Below are 23,004 nucleotides of genomic sequence, written 5' to 3'. Positions count from 1 at the left end.
GATTGGCACTGCTGGGAACATTGTGCAAAACGCCTTGCCTAACAGGTCAGAGTGATGAGTTTGATTAGCAGTGTCTTCCAGGATTTCAGAATGTAGAAGTGATAGCCTGCAGACTATATTTTTACTATCCTTGAAGTTCTAAATTCATGGTTATATTCAACAGACTCATGTCTTAGATCCATCTAGTTACTCTAATTTTTACTATAGCTAGGTCTCGGTTTAAGTTTCTATTTAATATGATATTAGAAATATTTTTGGAGAATAACTTCAGAAAATTTTCAGATATGAAATGAAATTTTAGATTTTCTTTCTTTTATATCAAAAGCCTATATAGAGGTACCTGGATGGCTCAGTCAGTTGAGTGTCTGACTTCAGCTCAGGTCATGATCTTTGTAGTTCAGGCCCTGGGTGGGGTTCTGGGCTGACAGCTCAGAGCCTGGAGCCTGTTTTAGATTCTGTATCTCCCTCTCTTTCTGCCCTTCCCCCACTCATGCTCTGTCTCTCTCTCTCTCTCAAAAATAAATAAACATTTTAAAAAAGCCTAAGTAATTCCAATTATCTTCTCATCAAATTGATCTTTAGGAAGAAAATGGGATAGAAGAAGTAATGAGGAATTCCTAGCTAATGAAATAAGACAAGAAAAAGAAATGAAAGGCTTACAGTTTGGGAAGGAAGAGTAAAACTATCATTGTTCACAGATAAAAAACACAACAAACAAACAAACAAAAAGCCTTCCTGGAGCTAATAAACAATTATAGCAAGGTTGTGGGATACAAGGTTAATACATAAAAGCCTATTACTTTCCTATGTACCAGCAATGAACAAAATTTCCTGTATAGAATTTGAAATTAAAAACACAATACCACTTACATTAGCAGCCCAAATCTCATTAAGTTATTTTCTGGAGATCAACAAACTGATTATGAAGTTTGTGTGGAGATGAAAAAGACCTAGAGTAATCAGTAATATTGAAGAGAAGAACAAAGTTGAAAGACTGACACCACCTCAGTTCTAACTTACTAAAAAGCTACAGTAGTCAAGATAGTGTGGCACTGGTGAAAGAACAGAGAAATAAATCATTAGAACAGACTAGAGAGCTCAGAAGTAGATCACAAAGATAAACTGATCTTTGACAAAAGAGTAAAGGCAATAAAATGGAACAGAAGTGGTCTTTTCAACAAACGGTGCTGGAACAACTGGACATTCATATGAAAAAAAAAATGAATCTGGACACTGACCTTACAATCTTCACAAAAATTAGCTCAAAATGGATCATGGACCTAAATATAAAACACAAAACTATAAAGCTTTTAGAAGATAACATAAGAAAAATCTAGATGATCTTGGGTTTGGTGATGACTTTAGTCAAATGACAACACTAAAGGCATAATCTATGAAAGAAACAATTGATAAGTTGGATATCATTAAAAAATTTCTGCTCTGCAAAGACACCATCAAGAGAATGATAAGGCAAGACACAGCACGGGGGAAATATTTGCAAGACACATCTAATAAAGGACTATTATTTAAAATATACAAAGAACTCTTAAAGCTCAACAATAAGAAAACAACCTGATGAAAAAATCGGCCAAAGACTTTAATAGACACCTCACCAAAGAAGATATACAAATGGCAAATAATAATATGAAAAGATGCTCCATATTATATGTCATCTGGAAATACAAATTAAAACAACAGTAAGATGCCATTACACATCTATTAGAATATGGCCAAAATTCACAGCAATGATGACATCAAATACTGGCAGGGATGTGGAGTAACAGGGATTATCATTCATTGTTGGTGGAAATGCGAAATGTTTCAACCACTTTGGAAGACTGTTTGGAAGTTTCTTACAAAACTAACATATTCTTACCATATGATCTAGCAGTCACACTCCTTGGGTATTTATCTGAAGGAGTTGAGAACATATTCACACAAAAACCTATATTCAGATGTTTTTATAGCAGCTTTCTTCGTAATTGCCAAAAACTTGAAAGCAACCAAAATGGCCATTTGTAGGTAAATTCCATTTAGACAATGAAATATTATTCAATGCTAAAAATAAATGAGCCATTAAGCCATAAAGAGACATGAAGTAACCTTAAATGCATATTACTACACGAAAGAAACCAATCTGAAAAGACTACACAGTGTATGATTCCAATGATACGACATTCTAAAAAAGGCTTTATAAATTTGTCCAAACCCATAGAATATACAACACCAAGAGTGAACCCTAATGTAAAATATGGAGTCTGGGTGATGATAACAGTATAGGCTTATCACTTGTAACAAAATGCACCACTCTGGTGGAAGATGTAGATATTGCGGGAGGCTATGCATGTTTAGGGGCAGAGAGTAAATGAGAAATGTCTGTACCTTCCACCCAATTTTGATGTGAACATAAAACTACTCTAAAAAAATTAATTCTATTTAATAAAAACAAGTAATGGAGCACCTGGGTGGCTTAGTCCGTTAAGTGTCTGACTTTGGTTCAGGTCATGATCTCGTGGTTCTTGAGATTGAGCCCCACATTGGGCCGTGTACTGACAGCTCAGAGCCTGGAGCCTGCTTTGGATTCTGTGTCTCCCTCTTTTTCTCTGCCCCTGCCCTGCTTGCACTCTTTCTCTCAAAATAAATAAATAAACATTTTTTAAAAATAAAAAAAAGTAATGCAAGGAGAAAAAGAGTAAATATAAAAAAATGAGTCATGGGTACTCAAAATCCTGATAAATAGTAAAATGTCTTCTCTATGCTTCCCTGATTTCTGCATTTCTGTATTGAATATATATCAAACTCATATGTATTTACCAAGACACTAGGTATAGACCCATGAATGTCACTGTGAAAAATTGAACAAAACAAACAAACAAACAAGATCTTACCACTTTTTAATACTTACTAGCAGCATGAAAACATGAGGATACACTACATTTTCTGATGAAATCAGTCCATGCATTAGCATATGAATTTGTTGCTACTGCCAAATGCATCAATCAAATGTTAATTTATTTGAACTGACATGTTTAAGCATCATCTTGGGGGAGGGAGGATAAAATACATTTTTAAATTGTTACTAGCATATATTGTTTCCCAAAGTACAGAAATGATATGGGCAATAAAGTAAGAAGAGTATCTCTTAGGAGTAGAAAATAGGCAGGAATCAAACCATTTCAGCAATATGTGATGTTTCTCTGAAAAATAAACACCACAGATAATTCCAGTAATTAGAAGAATTAATTGTAGATATGAAAAGAAGTTTAAGACTAGAATAGGGAAATCAGGGCCCTCTCCTATACTGACATTTTATTCTGAATATGTTTTGTGTGTGTGTGAATTCTGTATGGTTATATAATTCTATTCTGACTGGAAACAAACTAAAAGCAATGTGTTTTTTTCCTTGTAATTAAATAATAAGGCCAAATATATTTTTTACATACCCCTGTGTTGAATTTACAGTTGCGCTGTATACCATACAATTCAGTCCAGTCTAAATCTAAAACTTGCTTGTCAGCAATCTTTAAAATATACAACCCTCAAGTAGAGAAGGCACTTTTGACAGGATTTAAATTTTTGGACATCCTAGCAGAATTTTTGGAAAAGCTTAACATGTATTGCTGTTGGTTGTGAATTCAATTTAAAATCTTGTATAAAATTTTTTTCTATGATTAAGGAGGATTTTAGAAGGTCCTATACCACAACTCATTCCTAAATATGGAAAAAATAATATCACTGTCTCTGTCTCATTTAGTCATTGTATTTTTATAATATAAAAGAACCATTTTTGTATGAAAATGTGACCTTTATAGGATTATAAATGTCAAAACATGGCCTTTTTAATTTTTCAACTTTCTGACAAATATTTAACTTATTTACTAATGTCAGCTATTGTACTTTTGCATTCCTAGCTCTTACCCTAGTGTTTGACACGTAAATACCACATAAATGCTAGTTGAGTTTAAATGAATTATTTGAAAAAATTCAGTTCTTTAGAACATAAATCTTATCTCTGTCACTGTCATCACATTACCATCATCAGATATTTATTAGCAGTGCTTTGTTAAAGTAGAAGAAAGTCTTATCTATCAGTGAAATCACATCTTGTGAGAAAGATAGAGTCTAGCAAAATAATATTTTGCTGGAAAAATAATATTATGGTTAATCAGTGAAGAAGGTCTTGTAGTTTCCAGCCTTGTCACTCTAGCTTCAGCAGCAGGACTTTTTTGCCCAACATCACTACTCCAGTGCCAGGTTTTGATCTCTAATATGTAATCTAGCTTACTCTAGAAGCAGACACAGAGGCAAAGATTCTAGTGCAAAGAGAGGAATCAAAAAATGAGCTAGGGAAGGGAATGAAGCTGATAGAAGATACATGCCTTTGCATGTTTTGATTACTGATAACTTGGAACTCTGAGAATTAATGTGAAACTCAAGCCTCAGTATTATGCCACTTGTGGATGAGTGAGTTGGAGCATTTATACCTACCTTTCATGAATCATTGGTTGAGGGCTGCTCCCAGGTGGTATCAATTCCTAGCATTTCCAGCCTACCAATGAGAAAGTAGAATGCAGCCACAAGAACAAGCCTTTAGGTACAGAGAAGCAGAATGCTAGTATTTTAGAAGTGGGGCTCATGATAACTGAAAGGATAAAGCCAAGGGGAAAGGGTGGGGCAGTGATTGTGTCTTATACAAATATTACTCTCATCTAAAAGGAAACAAGACTGCAAGATAGCTTATTCCAGGTCTTAAGTCATGAACAATTTAAATAGATAGGAAAAAAAAATTGTTGTTGCTAGAAAACAAGGGCATTTTAAAGGATATTGTGGCAGTGATAAAAGGACAAAGTTGTGATAATATAAGCATCAAACCAATGGTGATAATTGTGGTCAATTGAAATAAGTTGAACTGTATCAGGCCATGAATTCACAATAATATAAAGTATACAAAACATAGTTGTAACAACAAAAAGAAGACTGAACAGAATACGACATGTTTAATTCTTTATTATTAAAAAGAATAAAGGAATGCTAATATATTTGGATATGTTGTTACTTCTACTTAATGTACATATGCTAAGGTACTTACACATAGTAGGTACCTGACTCCAAATAAACACAGGGAACTATGAATAGAGTCCTGGTAAAAGTAGCAGTTACATGAAAGACTGATCAGTACTGGTGGTCACACATGATAACCAGCCAGGAAGAGAATTGATCTGTGAGTCAGCATCAGTGATCACACACAATAACCAAGGAGGAACAGGCCTTAACTATGTATTCAAGATGATAAATTAGTTTCATGAACTAAAAAAGACAACTAATGGCTAAGGCTCACACAATACCCACCCATCTCCTGGGAGATACAACTTCAGATGACCTTACTCATAAAAATAATAATGGTAAATATATAAAACTCTAATAATGTTAACAACATAAGTCAATATCCTAGGACAGGACAATAGATTATAGTAAATCTTGCCAAGTGATAATTTTAAAGTGTATCTTGTAACATAACCATTCAGAAAAAATAATTATTGCACCATCCTTAAATGGAGCATTTTGATTATAGATTCTGAAATACAAAGGAATCTTAATCCATAGTTAAATTTTTATTGTTGGTGATAGTATCAATGATGTTGTTTTAGATATATGCATATACTTATAAGTGTATATTATAGGGAAAAACAAGCAATTAGGTTAATGTTAGGAATCAAGATTTTCAGAGAGAGAGAGAGAGAGAGAGATTGAGAAAGAACCAATGAGGTTAAGGAAAGTTATGTTATGTGAAAGGAAAGTTATGTTTTGTAAAAGTAAAGTTATGACTTTAAATTTCAGTTGGAAATATTAGGCAGAATTTGTGATGTTTTTTCTCTTTTTGTAAAAAATACATATTTCTCAACTGTGTCCACTGAAAAGGCATGGAAGTATGACAACCCAGGAGCAATGAGCATATAGAATGCCTAAATTGTGGTATTGAAATTTGTCTGTCTACTAAAAGGAATCAGAGCTCCTTGGGGGAAATGGCCAATTCCACAGGGGTAGGAAATTTTAAGATGAGTCTGTGAGATATTTTTGTGCCAGAAAGCAAAGGAGCTAACAAAGACTGACTAATGGGGTCATAAAGGAAACAGGAGACAATACAAAGAGACTCCTTTTGCCAAAGTTAAGACTGCACCTGGTTATGTCATATTAAATGTAAAAAAACCTGTGTTTCTAATGGTACAAAAAGGAAGAGGAGGAGGAATGAAGAAAAGAAACATACCAAACTCATTGGAAACCATTGGATGTTGCCAGGACATCAATTAAAAAGAAAGAATTAAGCACTTATCCTGACTCTCTTTATAAATTTTATTTCAGTTTAACTGCATAGGCCTGTGAATAAAGGTATTTAGAATATTCTAGCTAATTAATACAGAAAGATAAGAGAATTATAGAATATCCATTTTGCCAACACTAGTGAAATAAATTAGGCAATGCTCATTAATAAATGCTAGGACTGTTACGTGAAATGTTGATAGAGAACTTTACAATGAAGGAAATCAAGCTCATCAATAGTGCTGATTAATCTCAGCACTATTAAAAGTGAGATAACGAATGTGCCTTTGGATGTGGTGGAATGTTAAGGAGACAGCACCTTCTGTGTAGTATTCTTAAGCCTTTCCCCCCCAAATATTGAATGTGAATCAGATAAAGCCTTTAGCACCAGTTTCTAATCTACAGGAAATAAATACATGGAGATAAGGAACCAATCAGTTCTATGAACAAGGAAGCAATTAATCACATACATGTTGCAGATTTTCTAGAGGACAACTCACTGGCTTCTCCAACAAATTAGAGTAATGAAAATTAAAGATACTACTCTAGGTTCAAAGAGACTTAAAAGCAATTTAAAATACCTGACAAATATAGTGAGTAGATTTGTTCAAATACTTATTTGAAAAAACTTAATAAAATAAATAAGATAATTTGAATATGGGCTGGGAATTGGTCATAGTGAAGAACTATTATTTTGTTAGCTATGATGATAACATTGAGGTGATATTACCCTACTCCCATTAAGGGAGAAATGACATGATGTCTTGAATTTGCTTTAAAATATTCAAGAAAAAGAGAGGGAGGGAACAGATAAAATAATTGTAGCAAAATATTGATGGATGTTGAAGGTAGGAGGTGGGTATCTGATGGGTTGCTTGTACTTGTTACATTTTTGTGTGAAGTTTTTACAATAATTTTTTTTTAAATACCTTTTAGGAAAAGACACCAAACTGCACAAAAGTAACACCTTTTGTGAAAGGTATGGATTTTAAGAGTTTAGATTTGAAACACCTTGACAGAAGGAATCAAGTACTTTAACTTAAACAATAAACAATCCACCAAAAACCTATACTCTTGACTATTCTGGGGAAACTAGCAAACCTGAGAAGGTGTCAAAATAGTCCAAAACTCTGGAAGTTATTATAATAAATATAATAGGAACTCTAAAAACATAAAGTAAAGAAATGAATTAGACCCTTGGTATTGATATTTTAGAATAGCTTTAATTGTATACTTAGTAACACATTTTATAATTATTATATCTGTGTGTGTTTTGATATATTTAAAAGAATCAGTTATGCTAAATTATAACTGCAATTTTGTACAAACACAAATTGTGATTAGTGTTTAAATGTTCAAGAAAAGTTGGTTTCCAAAGTTTTATTTACCAGATACATGATTTTAATAAATTGGACATTAACTAAAGTAAGGATAATTATGAATTTTTCACTAGATGTGCAAAGGACCTTGGAGATTTATTGAATTAATCCTATATACCCACTATTACAAAAACACTGAGAGAATTAGTATTTTAAAGAGTTTCAGTATTTTTACTAAAGGAGAGAATTATTCTCTGCCATGAAAATTGACACACACTGCATTTCATTTTGTTGATGAGTTCTTTTTCACAGAATTCCATCCATTTGTTAGACTTCTAGTATGTTACTGTCACCGTTTGAAAAGGGCAGGGATCATGACATTGTATTTTTGCAACTATTGGCATAAACTGATTTGGTTGTCCAATGTTTGTTTAAAATACATGAGATTGTATATGTCTATACCTTGTTCATGCAGACTGGTGTCTTCTTTAGAGAACAATTGTATTTGCAATATTCACCACTTCATAGATAATTATGATGACAATGATGAGAAAAGATGTCATTAAGTTATGTTGATGGACAGTGGTTCTCATGAGATAATATAAACAATGTTTCTAAACTGTGGGACTTAATAGCTATATTTTTATTATATTAGGATGGAAAATACAGTTACTACTTGTGCAGTCACATGTCTTCTGAACAAGATTTCTTACATAATTAAGAGCTTTAAGAACGATCCAAAGAACATATACTCCCTGTCATTAATACACTTTATATTTCAGGGAATATGAAGATTCCCCCTACCCTGTCCCAAAAGATGCCAAGCTAGAGCCTCCTGTTCAAGAAGAGACTGATGTGTTCTTAATTTTCACAAATATGATATCTTTTTATTCCCCTGAAGGAACACCACTCTCAGGAAAAATATATCACACCTCAGATTGCTGTGACAGGCTTCTCTCAGATGCAAACAGCTATCTATGTTTATAGCTTTGAAAGTAAGTTACCCTTTGAGCCTGGGGCATATTAGTGTGCTTAAATCCAGAAAGCCCTTGTACAAAAATATGAAGTAGAAGAAGCTGATTCATGAGGTGCCTCAGTGGCTCAGTTGGTTAAGCATCTGACTTCAGCTTAGGTCATGTTCTCATAGCTTGTGAGTTCGAGCCCCACATCAGGCTCTGAGCAGATAGCTCAGAGCCTGGAGCCTGTTTCAGATTCTGTGTGTGTTTTCCTTTCTCTCTACCCCTCCCCTGCTTGTGCTCTGTCTCTCTCTCTCAAAAATAGATAAATATTAAAAAATTGTTTTTAATTAAAAAAAGAAGAAACTGATTCATGTCCTTTTTTCTTTTTTTGGCATCTCCTTTTACTCTCACATGGTGCCCATGTTTATGTGGTTTCCCATCGTTCCCTCACAAAACCTGTTTCTAGAAATTGCTGATTACTGACACATTTTCTACTGGAAACAGGGCTGTATTTCATGCTAACTTACACACAGAAGATTCCAGTGCTTGAAGTTTCTGTTTGGCCTAGATGTTTAGCACAAGAATGACAAGACTATGTCTATTAAGCCCTTTATCATAATATATTGTGCTGTATAGTAACAAAATATCAAGAAGGCTGCATGTATTTAACGTATTTCTGATAAATTGCTTTGTACTCTGTTGTTTCAAATAAAACAAGATTTGCCATTTATTAAGCACTTATTTATTTCTACCAAATTCTTCCTTATTCAAAGGAGTTTCCTTCCATGATTCCAACTTTTTTTTCATGTCGTTATCATTGCACCTCAAACAATTTCTGATACTAAAGATAAAGTTAATTCATCCCAAAGTAGACATTGGGAGAGTAAAATTTCTAGAGCTTAATATATGTGGAAAGTATTTAAAGGGTTTCATTTTAAACAAGGGCCCTGCATTTTCTTTTTGTACTGGGCCTTGCAAATTATGCAGTCTGCCTGACCAAGGCTAACCATATATACTGTACTCTAATAACATGATTAATTTTGCCTATTTTTACAATGTACATAAATTGAGATACATGGAACACACTCTCCTTGAGTCTTGCTTATTTCACTGAACAATATATTTGTAAATTCTTCCCTACTATTGTGTGTAGTTGTATATTTTTCACTTCTTTTATTGTAGAGCCTGAATTTTCAATTTGTGGCATTGGAAGCACTTGGTGGGCTTGTTAAAACAGAGATTCCTGGGCTCCACCCTGGGTTTCTGTTCCAGTAGGTCTGGGGTAGGGCCCAAGAATTTGTCTCTTTCTTTCTTTCTTTCTTTCTTTCTTTCTTTCTTTCTTTCTTTCTTTCTTTCTTTCTTTTTTTCTTTCTTTCTTTCTTTCTTTCTTTCTTTCTTTCTTTCTTTCTTTCTTTTAATGTTCATTTAATTATTTTGAGAGAGAGAGTTCAAGGAGGAGTGGGGGGAAGGGAGAGAGAGAGGGAGGGAGGGAGGGAGGGAGGGAGGGGGAGAGAGAGAGAGAGAGAGAGGATACCAAGCAGGCTCCGTGCTGCCAGCACAGAGCCTGATGTGGACTTGAACCCACAAACTGAGATCACGACCTGAGCTGAAGCCGAGTCAGATGCTTAACTGACTGAGCCACCCAGGTGCCCCAAGAATTTGTCTTTCTAATAGGTCAGTGAGAGTGGTGTTGATGCTGCTGGTCTGTGAATGTGGCTATGGCTCCTGCCCCAAAGAATAGGTATCTAGTTAGGGAAAGACAGAAAAGCAAATAGACAGTTCCAATGCAATAGTAAATATTATGATAAAAGTATGCACATGGATTGCTTTGGGAGCACAGAGAAGAAAGAAAAAAAAAAAAAGAATGATGAAAATAGTGGGAAAACATCCTACCTGAGATAACCACTGGGCTAAATTTGGAGATGGAGTGTTATCTATGGAGGGAAAGGTAATTCCAGGCAGAAGAGAAAGGTTTGTAGAAGTTTCGGTGAGGGACTAGTAGATAACATCTAGGGAATTGTAGGAGGTCCACTTGGCAGGAACATTGGGTGAAGTTGCAGAGATAGCCAGAAGAAAAAAGAAAAGGAATATGTCTTGAAGTGACCAAATTAGTTGACTGGAAATACAGCATCAGTTGAATGAATATATTTTACAATCTAAATTTACATCAAACTGATGGGGGTATATGCCTTACTTTAAGCCCATATAGAAAAATCAAATCCTTTACATTAGAAAGAACTATCAGAAAAGTCCTAGTTTTTTCTGTGTTACATTTCAAACAGGAAACAAATTTGCTCTTCCAAATGGGTTTATGTCACTATTTAAATGAGATATGCACTTTTTTACTTTTCTAAAACAAATGCATAGCTACATAAAGGATAATAATAATAATATTTATTGAGTGCTAGGCATTGCCTCATTTAATCCTACCTAAAATCCTATGAGTCAGGAATTATTATCATCTCAATTTTACAGATGAAAAAATGAAATAATCTTAAGTAGTTTGGTGAAGGCCACACAGTTAATATGGCAGATCTGAAACTTAGGTCAGATTCCAAGGCTGTGCCCTTAAGCACCAAGTGTCTTCTCTTTGCTATTTCATATTAAGCACAGTAAACTAGAGGTGCAGTTTAGAGACATAAAAAGATCATGTAGGTAGGATCTACTTGGGCTCATTCTTTGGAGATATCTCTCCTACCCTACCTTCATAGAGCCAACAGTCTAGTAGGCAACACCTATATAAACACAAGTGGATGTGATAAATTATTAACGGGAATAACTGGGCGTAAATGAATCATAGTACAATTCTATTTAATGAAAGGAGTAGTAGAAGTATACAGAAAGAATTCAGAAAGAAGGTAAGACTCAAGCTGAGTCCTGCAATCCATGCAGGTGTTTAGCATATAAGGGGAAAATGCCTTCTAGGCAGAGGAAACATTTTGAGCAAAAGCATTGTATATTCTAGGAAGTCCAAATAGTTCCATCAGGTTGAGGCATGGGGTGAATATGGAGGAAAATGAAACCAAAAAGGTGAGTGCAATTACCTAACAGAAGGCCTTATAAGCCACTGAAAGTCATGGGGACTTTATGACTCAGGAGGGAAATATTGAACAGGGGAATCACATGATCAGACTTACCTTTTCATTTTAATTTTTTAAAATTTTATTTAAATACAAATTAGTTATATAATAATGATTTCAGGAAGACTTATCTTTTTAAAGATGAATAAAGCAAGGTGAAGGATGGATTGAAAGAAGGCAAAGAGACCATTAAAATTTTTTCATCATAATGTAAGCTAATTATGTTATGTAAGCTAATTAGAATGTAATTCTAATATTAATCTGTCTTTGCCTACCATATTATTATCTACAAAAAAGCAAAAACAATGGTAAAAAATGTCATTCTGCTGCACTTCTTCATTTAAAATCACAATGTCACTAGGAAGAAAAATAATACAATAGACCAGCTCTACAAAAAATTTGCAAAATTACAGATTTAAAATAAATTAAATTGTTTATGAAAACAAATTTTTAAAAATTTGTTGATTTGTTCTGAGATTATAAGATTGCAAAGAACTTATAAAGGTTTAGATATAATATTTAATCAAATAAATTTAATCAAATAAAATATTTAATCAAGAAATATTTAATCAAGAAATAATATTTAATCAAGTAATGATGTTTTATTGATTATTACCAACTATAGGGCTATACTAGATGCTGACCTCCTTATGGACAGGAGTTTTAAAAATTCAGATATATTTTATATTATAACCATGTACAGTTAGTATATAGTATATACAGTACATATACTGTATGTACAGTATATATAGTATATAGTATATACAGTTAGTATATATTGATGTATATTATATTTCATTGAATCCATATACCAATTCTGTGGAGCAGACTGATATCATTATTGCCACTTTAAAGATAAGAAAATTAAGGCTTAAATAATTTATCTGAGATCACATAGTAAGTGGAAGAACAGAGATTTAAACTCTGACTATATTATTCAGGATATGCTGCTATAACAAACTACCTCTGATTTTGGTATAAACAACCGAAGTTTAATTCTTGCTCATTTTACAATGTATAGACATGGGGGAGAGGGCCTCTGCTCCATGCAATCATTCAGAGACCCAGGCTGATTGTGTTTAGTGTAACAACTATCCCCTAGGGCTTCTGATGCTTTCATTGGATACTCCACATGGAGTCAATAGTTTAAGGAAAAAAAGAGACAGTAAGGATATTTACCTGAGGTTTTAGTGGCCAAGTACAGTGGTTATGGTAATTAATTTTGGACCGGAATTTTAACAGCTTTTTAAGGTGCTATGAAGTTTCATTTGAAAAGTTTTTATTTTGTCCTTATAACATCATCTTACAAAATGTTTAATTTGTCTCTGCTCTGGTCCTGTTATTGCAACAAGAGGGATAAGGGTAAGAATGGTGAGACTTCCTGCTGGGGGAAAGTTGAAGAAATCAGCGTAATGCAGTTTGGCAACCTGCTAACCCATAGAACTATGTAGGGTTACAGTGATCATACTAAGTTTTAGGTACATAGCTAAATTTGAGAAATTCATGCATCACTTCTGCCCACATTCCACTAGACAGACAAACTCAGTCCCATGGTCCATCTCAATGTATGGAAACACTGATAATAGCTTGATGATGTACTAAGAATGGCAACAAAGATCTGTGAACAGTTAGTCACTTCCATACTCCCCAGATTTGTTGTTAGCTCCTAAGATTCATAAGTAGTACTTTATACTTATTTGTACGCCCCTTGGCACCTAACAGAGTTTGTGAGATGTAATAGACTCTCAACTAATTGTTTAATAACTGTATGAACTCTCTAGCTCACTTCTTAGCTTCAGGGCCATATAAAGACCTTCACAGGCCTTACACACTCTTATTTAGAAGCTGAAACCTACATTATATCAAAATACCACTGCACACTCATATACCATATTAAATATAATTTTACCAGTAAGATTTGAAAAACATTACATATTTTGATTTTGAAATTATTTTACCACTCTCAAATGGCAAAATTGTTCAAAAACACTATTTATTACATTGAAGAAGAGAAGGATATCAAGGCTTCATAGGTAAAATTAAATGCATTAGTAAATTCAAGAAAAAGTGTATAGGTTAGAAATATCTGTTAATAACAGATAAAATAATCATCTGTTAATAGCATACAAAATAAGTAGGAAAGTGAAAACTGTGATGTTTTTGCCATCACAGGAAGGGGGAACAAAGAACCCAGTTGGATTTTGACCAAATGGAGGAAAAAGGTTTAACTAAGAATAAACTACACAATGACGCTTCTCACTACCTTGGTAACTAAGCCCTGTAGCATAGTAATGTTATTATAACAAGAAATTCCCCCATAAAAATAACAAAATTAATAATCAGAGGTGGAACCACATGAACCTCCTACTCCAATCTGGAGATCATGGGCTTTTGAAGGGACCTTATGCAGCAAAGGATAAGGGTAAGAATTTGGGATCATATATTAAAATTGGGGGTTAAATTGGGGCCTGTATGCTTGGGAAATTCTTAGCTACTAAAGACATTGCATTGTCTACTGACTTAGCTGACTTGTTACCTTCCTTTTTTCTCTCACTATTCCACTCTTTTCCTTTCCTCTTCCAGAGACAGAGGTGTTTTCAGTTTAGTTGACAAACATCTGTTAAGAGACACTTAATAAACACCTAATGCATATTTCCTTGGCACTGAAATACATATGTTGCTCAGGAGGTTAAGATCTAGTGCCCAAATGTGTGACTTGAGAAATCAACTTTATACTGACTTGAGAAATCAACTGAGGTTTCTCAAAGACCCCAGAAGGATTGGGGCAGATTGGTTTCTACATTATTCTGCCTTAAAAAGTAGCTGTTCTTGTTTGATTGATGATCAGTACATTTCCATGTTCATTTTAAAAGATGTTTCTGCTAAGTATGCTTTCTCTTCAGTGGTTAAATGTAAAAATAGAACTTCTCACTTGAGGAGCCTCTGAATTAGGTTCTGCATATGAGTGTGAAAAACCATTACTGACAGAATTGCAGTGTAAATAATTGTAAGTAATTTTTAAAGATAGGTCTAGAGTTATGTGACTTCTAATTTTGACCCTCCAAATGAAAACTATGTAGCCCATGATTAAATTGAATTTTTCATTACGTGTTAGAAAACAATAAAGAGGAAACAAAACAATCTGAACAATGCTTAGAACCTCTTTGCAAGGAATTTAAATGAAGTAGGAAAGAAATTAGTATGAAGTGGTTTTTGTCATGTGTTTTTCCTTCTTGTGTTGCTGCTAAATCCCTAAAGTCCTGTGCCATCTTTCTTCATACCCTAAATTATACTTTTGCTTGTTTCTGTTGAATTCTCAACACTCAGTTGATAAAGTTCCTTTACTTTAGCTCCTGGACAAAATTGGAGGATAATCAAATACAGAATGCAAAAGAAGCCACTATGGTGTCATGGGCCTGGAACCAGGAAAGGCCTATCTCTCAATCTCAGCTCTACTAGCTGGAAAGCCTTGGACAGAGCTGATGTTCCTAAGTTTCATGTTCTTCATCACTAAAATCATGGGGTTTTTTTTCAGGATATTTTTCAAGGATTTGAAATTGTATACAGTAATGTTCCTCACTGTGTGTCTGGTGCACAGAGAGTATAAGTAAGCTGTAGCCATTATGTGGGCTCTTTTTCTTCTCTCTATCCACAGGCAATTATTGAGTATATATTATGTGTTCTGTGGACTAAGTGGAATATAAATTAATTGTAAGATACACTACCTGTCACATATAAAGACATGACAGGTAAATTAAGGAGGGCTTAACCTGGAATTACTCTTATGATCTAGGTGGGAAGGCCAGCCACAATTATTAAAAAGATAACAGAAAATAGTATCTACAGTTTTGCAGAGTCCTCTGGAGGATTCAGCATACAAGGGACCCATTGTGGTTGCAACATGTGATACAAAAGATGACAAGAACCCAAGAGTGGGTGCTACTCTTAAAGTCAAACACATAAGCCAAACCAGTCACATCTTTCCACAGACACAAAATCAATAGTCATTGTGCTAAGCTGTGGAACAAAACTCAAATCTCTGGTAGGGACTGGCATTAAAAATGTAGGACCTTGGTCCTGCAAATTCTGAGGTTCTTAACAAGTTTATTAAGAGATGTTTCAGGAGACAGAAACCAGGGAAGACCTGGTTAGCAGAGCTGGGATACCGAGCAGGGACTGAGTCCCAAGAACTAAGTAGAACACGTTTTTCAAGGCTGGGCTTGATGCTAGAGTCAGAGAAGTGATCGGTATGATTGGATGGTGAGATAATACAAAGATTGCGTTATCAAAATCAGACACATGAGTGACAGATTTTGGCCAAGAACAAGTTTTAATAATGATTTCAGGGACACAATCAGGAGACATAGGTGAAGCAGGGAGAGATCTGAAATAGGGCACCTTACTGGGTCCTTTTTTTTTTTTTCCCTCTGCGTCAGGGTGATCCCTGGGCTCAGATTAATATACGAAGTCTCCAATGAGATGTACAGTTAACTATGGAGGAAAAGCTATTTGGGTTGTAAAACATCTCCATTTTAAACTCAGATAGTTGTGTAGTTTATATGACACTTTCCATGAAGCAGTCTATAAATCCATTGATTCCGGGTATGTTTTTACCATAAACAATTTTTTAACAGATATATCCTATTGATGAGGACTGTATTGCTAAGCAAATACCATTAGTGTGTTTGCTAGGAGTCATTAGCCTTAGCATGTTTAGGAGGATATTTGACAGGGTCATCTTCTTTTTCCTTTCCTGGAGGTATTCCCTGTTAAATGGAAAGAGTGAATTGCAAATCTTCTATTTAACTATTACTTTCCAGATGGTAAGACCCAGAAAATTGGAAGCAAGCCAAATTCCCTCCTTCCTAAAATCTGAAATTTTGGAGTTTGACTTAACAAGAGAACTGATAGGTGGGAGAAATACAGAACTGGAGAAAAACTCAAGGAACTTTTGTGCTTGTCCTTACCTTTAGTGAATAAATTTCCTCTATCATTAAAGCTTAAAAAGGACAAATGGACATATAATAAGTAAAAAGTACCTTGAGAATATGGATAAAGGAAGATGAGGTGAATTGGAGTAATGGGGGGGGAGGGGTTGTGACCTTCTTTGTTTACCTTATCTTTTAATTTAATCCTTTCTCTTGGCCTGTAGTGTTTTGAGTGTGTTTTCAGTTTCTGCTCTGTGCTGATGAATGAATTTCTGTGCATAAAGTCCAGGCTCACTCAGTGGAAAGTCCCAAGTAGAAGTATTAAAGTTAAAAGAGGAATATGAGAGAGGATTTTAATAGATAGGTGGTTTCTATGTATTGAACATACTTGACTTAATTTATCATTGACATATAGCCCATTGTCAAGCCTGAAGACCTCTCCTAGTAACATTTCACACCAGTTGGAAATATTTTGTAGGGTGATCCTATTCCCTTTGTTTCTTATACAATGTTTAACACCCAAACTAAAGCAAACAGATTAATTTCCTTCTATGTTGTTACTTGAAGTTTCTTGTCTATTCAGTATTTGCCTATAATTCACACCTCAACAGGAACTAAAAATATCACAATATACCTTCATAAAAATATAGAGAAAGAGAGCAAAGTTAGGCAAGACAAAGTTCATCATATAATTAACCAACAATTACTGCTGTGAACCTGGCTGGCTTTGCATCATCTAGAATGATGGGCTCTGCTAGAACCCTATACCAAGACATTAAACAGAACTTTTATTAATGATATTTAAGGCTGACAACAAGGCAGAGAAAGTGTGCATAAAAAGACCCCACAGTTTTTCTGAGTCTTCTGGTAAATAATGTGAGCAGTGACTCCTCCATTACCTTGCAACATTTCATCTACTGTTGTCTTGAAGTATTATTTAAATATGTTTCATTGTTTTCTACATTCCCATGCTTGTATTTTTCTTGCTGAATTTTAAGCTTTTAAACAGCACAAGCAGTATAGGTGTTCAGCACATGTTTCTTGATTTAATTTGTAGATCTAAGGGACCACAGGAAAATATTTTAAAAATTAGTCTCTGGTATTCTATCTCGGCCAAGGCACCTTTAAGAATCTGTAAAGACAGGCCAAATACAGGCCGAGTACAATTTATAACAGAAAATTAAAAACATATGTTTAATGTTTATTTACTTTTAAGAAAGAGAGACAGAGCACAAGCAGAAGAGGGGCAGAGAGAGAGAGACACACACACAGAATCTGAAGCAGGCTCTAGGCTCTGAGCTGTCAGCACAGAGCCTGACTCAGGGCTCAAACCCACAAACTGCAAGATCATGACCTGAGCTGAAGTTGGACACTCAACCAACTGAACCACCCAGGCATCTCTAAAATAGAATATTTAAATTTTCTATTGGTGGGTACTCATTATTTCCAGCTTCATTTTAGGAGCCTATACAGTAGTACAAAAATAACACTGGGCCTAAAGAGAAAGAAAGATAAAGAACATTATGTAGCATTAAAAGGGTATTAAACTGCAATCAAATAAAATTTCTTGAGTATAGTTTGAAATGAATTTTAAGACAAAGGGTTAAAAATTTTCTAATCTTGGGGCCCCTGGGTGGCTCAGTTGGTTAAGTGTCCGACTTTGGCTCAGGTCATGATCTAATGGTTGGTGGGTTCGAGCCCCATGTTGGGCTCTGTGCTGACAACTCAGAGCCTGGAGCCTGCTTCAGATTCTGTGTCTCCCTCTCTCTCTGCCCCTCTTCCACTTGTTCTCTCTCTCTCTCTCTCTCTCTCTCTCCCTGAAATAATAAATGAATAAACTTAAAAATTTTTCTAGTCTTTTAATAGGTTTTAATTTTTATTCTTAATCTATTGTTCTAAGCAGTTCCAAGAAAATCTTTACTAATATTTATAATATTAGTCAGATTTCTATGTCAGTCAGATTTCAATCAGAAAAACAAATGTTAATTTAAGCATTCCAGCTGGGGTCTCAAAAGTGGATGACAATTCTCTGGAGTTTTGTCCGGAGGCCTTTGTTAGACTGTTCATCTGCTCACATTGCTAGCATAGACTCCTGGCTTCTCTTCAACCTTCCAGATCTAGCCTAAGTGCTTCTCATTGTCAGAATGTGACTCAGATTGTTAGTTGTTCTGGAAAATGTAGTTTTGACATCTTACCTGTGAGGCAGAGGAGATGTAGAAAGGGGTGGACAATGATGCCTAGTAGGCCACGGATCATCATCTGTACACTATCTGTTCAGCATTAAAAAAAATTTCAAGCAGTTATAATACATGATTGATACATTAGTATTTACATATTTGCTTCAAAGCTACAGTGAACTTCCTTTTCAGATAGAAATGAGGCATTTTTAGGTATATTCAAGGAAATTCAAAGTGACTCTAAGTCTCATAGTCGGGAATAGTGCCCTGGGGAAAAACTTTTGTTATGTCGCTTTATCATCAAAGCAGGTTCTGACACTGGAGCACCCCAGCAGAACATTTTTACTTTTGTTTCATGCTGTAAGAGTTCCATGAACTAGAGTGAACCAAGTTTTCTCATTTTTTGGTATCATAAACATGACTACAGGACAATAATGGAGAAGCTAACTTTGTTATCTTTTTCTGTTGTTAGGAAGAAGTTTAAGAATGCTGGATATAAAAGGCACTTACTACTGTTAACCATATCATTGTTGAAGCAAGGATGTTTAGAAAACAAAATTTATTGTTGACTTGTAAACTTTTTTTAACCAATGTGCTTGTTATTGTTATGGGTATGACTATTAATTGTTGACTTTTAGAACTCTTTCTATATACCAGGCTAGTGCTTTCCATGTGCAACTTAAAAATGATGATATGTATTAACCATTAATATCCTCATTTTGTGGAAAAGGACAAATGAGATTAACATCACAGTTAAGTGACACTGCCAGTAATTGAATCTACCGGGCCCTTGCTTTTAACCAATTGTATGACCATTTTTAGTTAAGGGTAACTTTAGAGAGAGCTAACATATGCATTTTATGCTCCAGGAAACTAGAAGCTGAAGAGTTGAAGCCTCTTGCCTTTGGTTATATGGTTGACCCTTAAAAAGTGGTTGAAATACATGAATCCACTTATAGTGGATTTTTTTCTATATAGTATAGTATTGTAAATGTCTTTTCTCTTCCCTAAGGTTTTCTTAATAACATTTCCTTTCCTTTAGCTTACTTTATTGTAAGAATACAGTATATCATACATATAATATGCAAAATATGTAACCAACTGTTTATGTTAGAGGCAAGGCTTCCAGTCAGCAGTAGACTGTTAACTACTGTTAGTAGTTAAGTTTTGGGGAAGTCAAAAATCATTTGTGGATTTTCAATTGTAGGAGGGTTGGCACCTCCAACCCCCATATTGTTCAAGGGTCAACTGTACTGCTAATTGCAGAGTTATTATGGTGCAGGTATAGTAGCCAGGTCAGGCTAAGTTTGACTGTAGTAACAAATGGCCTGAAATCTCAATGGCTTTAATACAACAAATATTTGTTTCCTCTTTTATAAAGTCTAAGAGAGGTCAAGCAATCCCACCTTCTGGAATACTTAGCCTCCACTCACTTTTAGCCGCCTGGGACTAAGTGACATGTTAGATTTCACTCAAGAGAATTAATCAGATGACCTCAACCTAACTGCCAGGACGGCTAGGGAATATGGATATCCTAAAAGTGTGGTAAATAGATAACATTGTCCCTATCATAGCAGAAGTCCTGATATCCAGTCACATACTCTTATTATGACATTATTTTGCCTTTCACCCCATACATTCTAGCTTTGAAGCTAGTTTGATATTCTTCACTAATAGTATTCTTAGCTAAATCATATCTATTTACATAAAATCTAGACATTCTGGTCTTTTTTTTTTCTTATTTAAAAATATTGGGACACCAGGGTGGCTCAGTCAGTTAAGCATCCAGCTCTTGAGATCTTGGCTCACGTTGTGATCTCACAGTTCATGAGTTTGAGCCCCACATCAGGCTCTACGCTGACATCATGGAGGCTGCTTGTGATTCTCTCTCTCGGCCCCTCCCCCTTCAAAATAAACAAATAAACGTTTAAAACGAACAAAAAAAAAATAACAACAAAAAACATGTACACCTTTCAACGTAAGTCCCTTATTTTAGGTGAGATGGGGGACACATCAGGCCTCAAAGAAACAACTCAGGTTTCACATTTATTTGTTCTAGTTTTATAATGCAAGTGGACAACTGTACACATTCCGTATCCTCACTTCCTATTGAAAAATGTCACTCTAGCTGCTGCTCTACTTGCATAAACTTAGATGAGATATCTGTAGAAATATGTCATTGTAATAAAGAAGAGAATTTGGCCAAGAATTGACATTCTTTATGTTGCTCTGCAGAGGAAAGATATAACAAACCTGAACAATATATTTGGTATATGAAGTAATGAGTAGGAGATATATAATGATGAAAAAATTTAAGTATTTATTGAGTAGTAACTAAACACAGAGGAGAAAATGTTGATTCTGTTCTACACTGACACCGAAGAGTCATCAAATATGGTTAGCTCAATATTACCAAATAAAGTGCATAGTAGAGTGCTAACTCAATGGGCTTGGTGTGCTCAAATCCTGCACATCCCAGATGGACTGGTTCTTAACTAGCTCCTGGGAGACAAACTCTGAGCCCTTGGAATATCATGCCTGAAAAGAGTATCTTTGTATACCTGAGACCTTGGACCACAGCAGATGGTTTATGCTAACAGTGAAATTTATGGTGAATGCCTGTTTTTATCTTTCCTCAGCCATGCTGTATTGGTTTGACCTCTGGTGGGTGGGGAGGGTGGAGAGTAAGAATGGAGTTGCTACATGACTGACTCATAATAAAAACCTAGGACACCAAGGTTCTAGTGAGCATGTCTGGTTGATAATACATCTCAAATGTTGTCACACATTGTTCCTGGCAGAACTAAGCGCTGTCTATTCAACTCTAATAGGAGAGGGTAACTGGACGCTTGTGCCTGGTTTCTCCTGGACTTTGTCCTATGCATCTTTTGCTTTTGCTGATTTTAATCTGTATCCTTTCACTGTGATAAATTGCAACTGTGAATATAAGAGCTTTTCCGAATTCTGTGAGTTCTAGTAAATCATTGAACCTGAGAGTATCTTGGAATCTCATAAAACAAAAGGTGAATAAAAGTTAATAAACAGAAAAAATTGTCCAGTAGAATTATGAGATATAAATGTTATAATAATATATCAAACATTTATTGTTACGATTTACAATAATTTTCCATAATTTATTTGTTATAGGAATTCAGAGGAGTGAGAATCACGTCAAACTATAAAGATTGAGCAAGGTTTTATTGAAGAAGAGTCAGGATGTTAACTGGATCTCAAAGGGCTTGGGAGAGGAGAGAAGACAGAAAAAGTAAGGAAAATGCAACCCAGGGTCAGCGGCAGTAAGCAGAACACCTTGGCCGAAGTATGAATTTGAGGAAGGTAAGTTAAGAGTTAAAACTGGAAATATAGGCAGGGAGCAAATTGTAGGGTTTTAATGCTGCTGTTTTAAGCTAATCAAATTCCAGAAAGTTTTTGTGTGGAGAGAGTTCCCTATGGGAGGGGGGGGTCTCCATAGGCTGCTAAATTTTTATCATAAAGTAAGTCTTACTGCCAGAAAAAAGTCACTGTAATAATAACCTAGTAGGGTTCCACATGTTTCTCAATACAGTAATGTCCACATCAAATTTGCACAATTTATTACCACAAAATTGAGGTGTCTTCAGCCAGAAATTGGAAGATTCACCTGTCATCTGAGAATCCAGCTGTGTTCTTTTTGGGTTTTTGTAACATCACAGTAATAAAGATTTTGTAATCTGAATTGAGCTCACAATTTTGATAATGATTCACAATGCAAAACTGTTTCCAGCTCAGCTTCCCTGTGTCTTCACTGGCCCTAAAGTCCCCAAAATTGCTGTCGTCAGGAAGATACACTGGTCTTACTTTTGTTGTTACTCACTGAGTGCCCTAAATACATACCATTTTCTTTGGAAGTGAATTGTGGCGGAATGGGGTTGGAGTGGGTGGGATTTATTAGGAGAAGATGTTAGGTTTATACAACGGTTTGAATTTCAGAAAGGCAAGAAACGTCATGTAAAGGTTAAAAGATTGTAACCATGGACAGGCCACCCCTCATATTCACTTCTTTAACAAACTACTATACCAATTAGCCCATTTCCTTTCCCCTCAGCTCTATAAGCATAATGTGATGAAAGTGGTGGATATTTTTATTTCAAGTCTGTTTCTTTCATCAGGAGTGAGAAACAGAGGTACATTATATTTAATAGTCCTGTTTGTTTCACTGAAAAATCCATATTATTATATTATTA

At 35.0% G+C, this 23,004-nt stretch overlaps 1 long non-coding RNA gene across 1 annotated transcript in view; it reads left to right on the top strand.

The window, feature by feature from the left end:
• LOC131512205 (uncharacterized) overlaps positions 1 to 23,004 on the top strand; it is a 315,375-nt gene that overhangs the window by 215,677 nt on the left and 76,694 nt on the right. The window contains exon 4 of the long non-coding RNA XR_009262021.1: positions 21,929 to 22,117. This is a non-coding gene — a long non-coding RNA (uncharacterized LOC131512205). The remainder of the gene's footprint in view (positions 1 to 21,928; positions 22,118 to 23,004) is intronic.

The sequence above is a fragment of the Neofelis nebulosa genome, chromosome 5 (genome assembly GCF_028018385.1).
Source record: "Neofelis nebulosa isolate mNeoNeb1 chromosome 5, mNeoNeb1.pri, whole genome shotgun sequence".
NCBI lineage: Eukaryota > Metazoa > Chordata > Mammalia > Carnivora > Felidae > Neofelis > Neofelis nebulosa.
Note: the sequence above shows the minus strand (reverse complement) of the source record. Positions and strands in the feature narration are given on the sequence as shown.